Source organism: Myotis davidii, unplaced genomic scaffold (assembly GCF_000327345.1).
Source record: "Myotis davidii unplaced genomic scaffold, ASM32734v1 scaffold1377, whole genome shotgun sequence".
Taxonomy (NCBI): Eukaryota; Metazoa; Chordata; class Mammalia; order Chiroptera; family Vespertilionidae; genus Myotis; species Myotis davidii.
In genome coordinates this window covers 124,662-131,609 of record NW_006288854.1, presented here as the reverse complement: position 1 = coordinate 131,609, position 6,948 = coordinate 124,662, and the positions used below count along the sequence as shown (strand labels likewise).

Sequence of the window (6,948 nt, the reverse complement as noted above, 5' to 3'; positions counted from 1 at the left end):
AATGCCTGTGGAAATGTAGAGAACAAAAACTTAAGACACTGTAGAATGGTGGGAAGAACATGTCAAGTTCCTCTGAGAGGAGAGTTCTTAGCCCTCTCTGACACAGAGGTCAGAGTATTGGGGCTCCCACGTGTACAGAAACATACTACACACACTACTACACATACAGATGTGTTACACGCACACAGGTGTGCTGTGCACATACAAATACACCAGCTGAATATGCCAACAAATGTACCAAACATATAGATTACTTTACCCCAATGGCCTTAGTCATTAAAATACTCCCATTATGTCCTAGTTGGGTAGCTCAGCTGGTTAGAGTATCGTCCTGATAGACCAAGGTTTCGGGTTCAATCCCTGGTCAGGGTACATATGAAGAAGCAACCAATGAATGCATAAATAAGTGGAACAAAACAATGTTTCTCTCTGAAAAATCAATAAATAAAATACTCATGTTATCCAACACATTCATATACAGATGAATATTCATTCACAAAAATCATGTAAAAGGGTTCCTTTCTAGAGCACAGGATGTCCCAGAAAACAATTAAAGGGCTCCCTTCTTTCTGCTCTCTGCTCCCCCCTCCCCCCTTTTTTAAACGTTTTACTTTTTAGGTTGTATTTATTTTATATTTTATTGATTTTTAGAGAGAGGAAGGGAGAAGGATAAAGGGATAGAAACCTTGATGAGATGCCCACGCTGGTTTGGCTCAGTAAATAGAGAATCAGGCTGCGGACTGAAGGGCCCCAGGTTTGATTCCGGTTAAGGGCACATGCCTAGGTTGCAGGCTCGATCCCTGTCCCTGGTCAGAGTGCATGCAGGAGGCAGCTAATCGATGTCTCTTCCCACATCGAGGTATCTCTCTGTCTCCTCTCTCCCTCCCATTCTCTAAAAACCAATGGGAAAATCCTCGGGTGAGGATTTTTTTTAAAAAAGAAAAGAAACTTTGATGAGATGAGAAACATCACTGATCCCCACTGGGTATGGAGCCTGAAACCCGGGCATGTGCTCTGACTGGAAATCGAACCAATGACATCTTGGTTCCTGGGTCGATGCTCAATAGGTGAGCCACACCAGCTGGTGGGCCTCTCTCTCTCTTAATGCTCTTTTCTCTCTGGCATTTCCTGCCTGCCAGAGTCAGCAGAGTCCTCTGGAAGGGTGTGGCCATCCCCAGTAACCTGACTGTGCCAGCCCAGGTTCAGTTCAGACTCTTACCAATACTAGCTGTTGGTGAGTGTGTGCTTATAGGCAAGCTTCCCTCCAATCATTAGTTCCTGTGATTTGAAGACAAAGTATTACAAAAAGAAGCTGCTTGCCTGGGGCCATCCATCTACCTTCTCCCTCTTTTAAGTGCCAGCAGCTGTCGAACCTGTATACAGTGTTTACTGTGTGCAAGGCTTGGCATTTATGGCGGAAAGGCTACTCCACTCCCAGGCTGTCAGAAGCTCTTTTCCAAAGCCCAGGTCTGAGCACCTTACTATCCTCTCCAAAAACTGTCCATTCCATTCAATTTGGCAAACTTTAAATGAGTGGGGCTTGGGGACACAGAAGAATCACTGGCCCTGCTCCAAAGGCACTCCTCTCAAGGCAGGGAGAAACATAAGAAAGCTGTGCCTTGAGCACAGCAGATGGTCAAGAACTATGTGTTAAATGGAACATTCCTTAATCTTTCTTGGTAGGGAAGTGTTGTCTAAGAAGTAAAGAAAGGTTAAGACGCAGTCTCTGCCATAAGAATGTAACTGGCTGGCTGGGGACACTAAATACCCAGGTAAGGCTGTCAGTGTGTACTGCCACAGTTTGTTAAAAATCACCCTTTCTCGCCGAAACCGGTTTGGCTCAGTGGATAGAGCGTCGGCCTGCGGACTGAAAGGTCCCAGGTTCGATTCCGGTCAAGGGCATGTACCTGGGTTGTGCGCACTTCCCCAGTGGGGAATGTGCAGGAGGCAGCTGGTCGATGTTTCTCTCTCATCAATGTTTCTAACTCTCTATCTCTCTCCTTTCCTCTCTGTAAAAAATCAATAAAATATATTAAAAAAAAATCAAAAAAAAATCACCCTTTCTCAATCCCAGACTGTGGAAACATTTATATCACAATATAAAACCATTCCTATGGAAGCTCTCTGCTTCTTAAAAACCTATGTATTTATTAGCAACAGCAAACATTTATTAAGCATTTACATGTGGCTGTCTGCCTGGGCTGCAGAGGAAGAGGTTTAGAGGAAGAGGGGAAAGGGGCAGAGTGCAGGAAGTAAAATCCAGGCCAAGGAAACTTATTATCAATAACACAATTAATACTTTTATACACAATCCTATTTTCTAATAGGAATTGTTACAGAATATTCATAATTTTAAACTGAGATATAATTCACATACATTTTTAAAGTATACAATTCAGTGATTTGAAATATATTTACGAAGTTGTAAAACCATTACCACTACCTAATTCCAGATCATTTTCATTATCTCAAAAAATAAACCTCGTAATCATTATCAAAGGCTACCCCCTTCTCCCCATCTCCCTCATCCCCAACAACCACTGTCTACTGTCTCTATAGGTTTGCCCATACTTGATCTTTCATATAAATAGAATCATACAATGTGTGGCCTCTGTATCTGGTTTCTTTCACTTAGCATAATGTTTTCAAGGTCCATCCATGTTGTAGCATGTATTACTCATGCTACCACATGAATGTAGTATGTACCCCATTCCTTTTTATACCTGAATAATATTCCACTGTGTGTATGTACCACATTTTGCTTATCCATTCACTAGCCAATAGACATCTGGGTTGTTTCCCCCTTTTAGCCATTATGAATGCTGCTATGAACATCTGTGTACAAAGTCTTTACATGGATATATGTTTTTATGTCTTTTGGATATACATCTAGAAGTGGTGATAATAGCCGCTGGTATTTACTAAGCACTTACTGTATGCCAGGCACTGTGCTCTGCACTTTATATATATTATATCATTTAATCCTAACAACCATCCTGAGGGTTAGAAATTAAAATGCCAAAGACATGGAAACTGGGTACAGAGAACTGAAATAAGGTCACAAAGTTGGTTATTTCCTTAGACCAGGAGTCAACCCACCCCCAGAATTTTTTTTAACTCCAATTCTCCACACTGCCATCTGGGCGGCCAGGACACATCCCTGCTGAAAAATCCTTCAGTGGCTTTTCACTCCTTACAGGATAAAGTACAGCCTTCCTAGTGAGGAGAGTGTTTTCGGCAGCCTCAAGGGGAGCTCTGTCACTAGATATGGGCTGGAGTGGAAGGGTGATGAGGGAGAGACCGAGAAGAAAAAGACAAGAGGGGCAAAGAGAAGAGAAATGGAAGAGGGGAAAAAATGGGAAAGAGGAGGGGAGAGGGAAAGAAAGACAAGGGGAGAGAGGAAGACAGTGGGAGAACAGAGGGTGAGATTAACCGCTTCAAACAAGTGCTGTCAGTGATCTATATTTGCTTACAGAATGAAAAATGTGAGCCATAAACATTGGCCACCGTGTAATTTCTAGTAGAGCGGTGTCACTTCTCATAGAGAATGGGATGGGGACAGGTAGGACATCCCTGCACCTGGGCCGCCGTCACAGAGATGCCTTTGATAGCGGTGCTGGGCCTGTCCCTAGACCAGGAAGCTCTCAGCCAGGCTCCACCCCAGCCACTTCTGAGGGGGGAAGCCAGTAGAGTTTCCCCAAGGTTCTGGAGCCTCAGGGTAGCGTGTCTGCTCCCACTTTAGGAAGGCTGAGGCAGGGGCACCATGGATAATGTCCATCTAATATTAGCCCCCAGCCCCCACACCCTTGCTCTGATGCTCTGACTTGACTAATTGCTGTAATAATTGATAGAACCTGACTTCTACAACTGATCGATTTCACCTTCACGACCAACGGCCACAAACCATTACACTCCAATAAATAACCACGTTGGGCCTCACCCGCCTGCCTCTCTGGGGGCATCAGGATGGCCCGTGCCCTGGCCTGACCTCCCCTTGCCTCCCACCCAGGGCCTCTCCAGACTGAGCAGCTGGTCTAGAGGGTCAGGCCTCTGGGAGCAAGAGAAAGGGCTGGATGGAGGTGGGGAGTGCTAATCGCAGGCCATCCGTCACCTCCCACTGGCTGTCTGGGGTTGGGGCCAACACCTGGAGCACCCCAGGCAGTCTAGTGCAGGACCCCCTCCCTTCCCCTCCCTGCTCTAGATTAGTGTGTCCCAGCTTATAATATTTGATAAATAGCAGACTGGCTTCTTGGCAGCACTGCTGCGGCTGCGCTGCCCGCTACAGCTGTGGAAGGTCACTCATTGGGGAAATATGTTTCTGTCAGTGGTATTGAAAAAAGTTTAGTGGAGTGACAGGCCTCAATTTTTCAAATTTTATTAACTCCATCCTCTTAACCATTTGTCTTGAATTCCTTCAGATTCTGGGGGATCTGTCAATAGGGCTTGAGCCAGAAAGGTAGGGTGTGGTGTGGGTGCTCATGGGTCCTGGCTGGCAGGGTGACTGGCCTCATCACCCGGGGCAGGGTAAGGTAGTGGAAATCGTGTGAGTGAGAGAGGCCTGGCCCGCTGGGGCCCAGCAAGCCCAGTGCTCTTCTCTGGCACAGCACCTGCCTTTGATTTGACACAATCACAGACTTCCCAAGAGGAAAAAGACATTTATAGTGAGCTCTCCCAGCTCTGTAAGAAGTGACTCCCCTCTTACATCCAAACAGGTGGTCACCTGGCTGCCTTGAATGTGCCCAGAACCAAGTTCCAAGCTCATGGCCCTTCAAGGAGTTTCTCCACTAAACTAAGGGTATATCCTTTTCATATGAGCCCTAACCTCTCTCTCCAGCCCCACTCCCACCTTGGTCTTCCTGTAAATACCTGTTCATTTTTTAAGACCCAGTCAGGTTTCTCCTCCAGGAAAGTTTCCTTGTCTTCCTACTACCCCAGGTTTGGAATCATCCTTTGTGTTTCCATGGGCCCTTCTGCTTCTATCTTACTGCACTAATCATGCTGTGTTAAAATTGTCTGTCTGCAACCAAGACTTGGAGCTCTCAGAAGCTAGGGACCATGTCTGATCCACTGCTTATCCTTGCTACCCAGCACATAACAGGATTCAGTAACATTTACCAAACCAATGGACTTTTTATAGGTGTTATCTTCTGAGGCCACACACAACATGGCTGTTCTTTCTGCCCCAGAAGAGCTTTCTGGCTGCAAGTGTGTGACCATGCCAAAATCCCCAGTCTCTTTACTGGTCCTAGATACCCCTCTGCCTGGGTGGCCGATTAGGTCAGGTTAGACTCTAACATTCGTGATGCTCTGTGGGTGGGAAATGGTTGGAGAGAGAGGCCCACTTGCCTGGTGCGGGGTGGGGGGAAGAGGAAGGTTTCACATCTTCTCAGTACTAAGCTGGGGGCAGGGTGGGAGAGGAGGCCTGCTACTCCCTCCTCCCTTGACACTACCCTGTTCAGGCCCTCTGTCTACCTCTGTGAATATCAAAGATGATAATCTGTATAAGAGGGCTTTAAAACACACACAACAGAAACTGCCTTATACAAATATCTTAGGCCATTATTATCAATAATATTGACATGCTCACCCCCCCACAGCTTTGTCAGCTCCTCCCTGACTCTGTCCTCCCACTCCACAGTTCTAATGCAGTTTCCATGACTCACCTGACCCTACATGCAGCTGGGTCCCAGCCCTATAAAAGAGGACTGGGCAGGGAGCCGGTGGGGGTAGGGCCACTACTCCCTGGCTGTGTGATCTAGGGTATTGCTTCTCTTCTCTGGTGGTAATGATTGCTGCCCTGCCCACCTCTAGGGGTTTTCTTTGGACTGAATTAGATAAAAAGCTCAAAAATGATTGAAAAAAAGGATCGTATGGTTGTGAGCTCTCATCAAGGAAGCAGTCAGAGTCAATAACCCACCACATCAGAGAAGCTAAGCACCTGCCCTGTCCCCACACTGTTGTTTGGGCTACCCCTCATGCCTGGAACCCCATCCCCTGTCTCCTGATTACGTATTCTTCAAGGGCCCCTCTCTGAGAAGCCTCCCCCATGCCTTCAGCTCTCAGTGTTCTACATCTGTCCCTGGGCTCCTTCCTGTTACTTCCCTTTCCTGGGAATTCATCCCAGTTTACAGTTAGTCTATATGTTAGCTCCTCAGGTCAGAGACAGACCAATTTCCCTCTGTATTCCCAGAGTCTGAAGGTGAGAGAGAAGAGCCCTGACCATAATGCTGCAAGAAGCACAGCAGAACTGGGAATACTGGGAACTGGGAAGCCCAGTGTCCTGATGGCTTATCCTGAACTTTTATCATAGACCACACCACTGAGCAGTCTTAATATATGTACACACAGGTACATGTGCACCTGTACCAAGTCATGCCTCATGGTAACCAATAACCTTTACTGGGCAGTTTATGTGCCATACCCTGTGCCAACTACTTCCACGCATTTAATTCTTAATTTGGTGAACAAAGCAGGAGAGGTATTATTTTTTCCACTTTACAGATGATTTAACTGAGTCTGGGAGAAAAGCAAGGTGAAAGGAAATGGGCTAACATTTGCTGGGTATAGGCCTTTTTATTTTATTTTAAATACTAGAGGCCTGGTGCACAAAAATTTGTGCACTCGGGGGGAAGGGGGGGTCCCTCAGCCTGGCCTGTGCCCCATCGCAGTCTGGGACCCCTCGGGAGATAACGCCCTGCTGGCTTAGGCCTGCACCTGGGTGGCAGAGGGCAGGCCCAATCCCTAGGTGCAGCCCCTGGTTGGGCTCAGAGCAGGGCCGATTGGGGAGTTGGGGCACCGCCCCCTGTCATGCACAGAGCAGGGCGGATCGGGATGTTGCGATGCCACCCTCAGTCACGCTCAGGGTAGGGCCTATTGGGGGGTTGGGGCACCCCCTCCTGTCACACTCAAGACAGGGTCGATGGGGAGGTTGCGGGCCCACCCCGTCAC

At 47.2% G+C, this 6,948-nt stretch overlaps 1 protein-coding gene across 1 annotated transcript in view; it reads right to left on the bottom strand.

Moving 5' to 3' along the window:
* CLPB (ClpB homolog, mitochondrial AAA ATPase chaperonin) overlaps positions 1-6,948 on the bottom strand; it is a 156,229-nt gene that overhangs the window by 39,144 nt on the left and 110,137 nt on the right. The window lies entirely within an intron of this gene.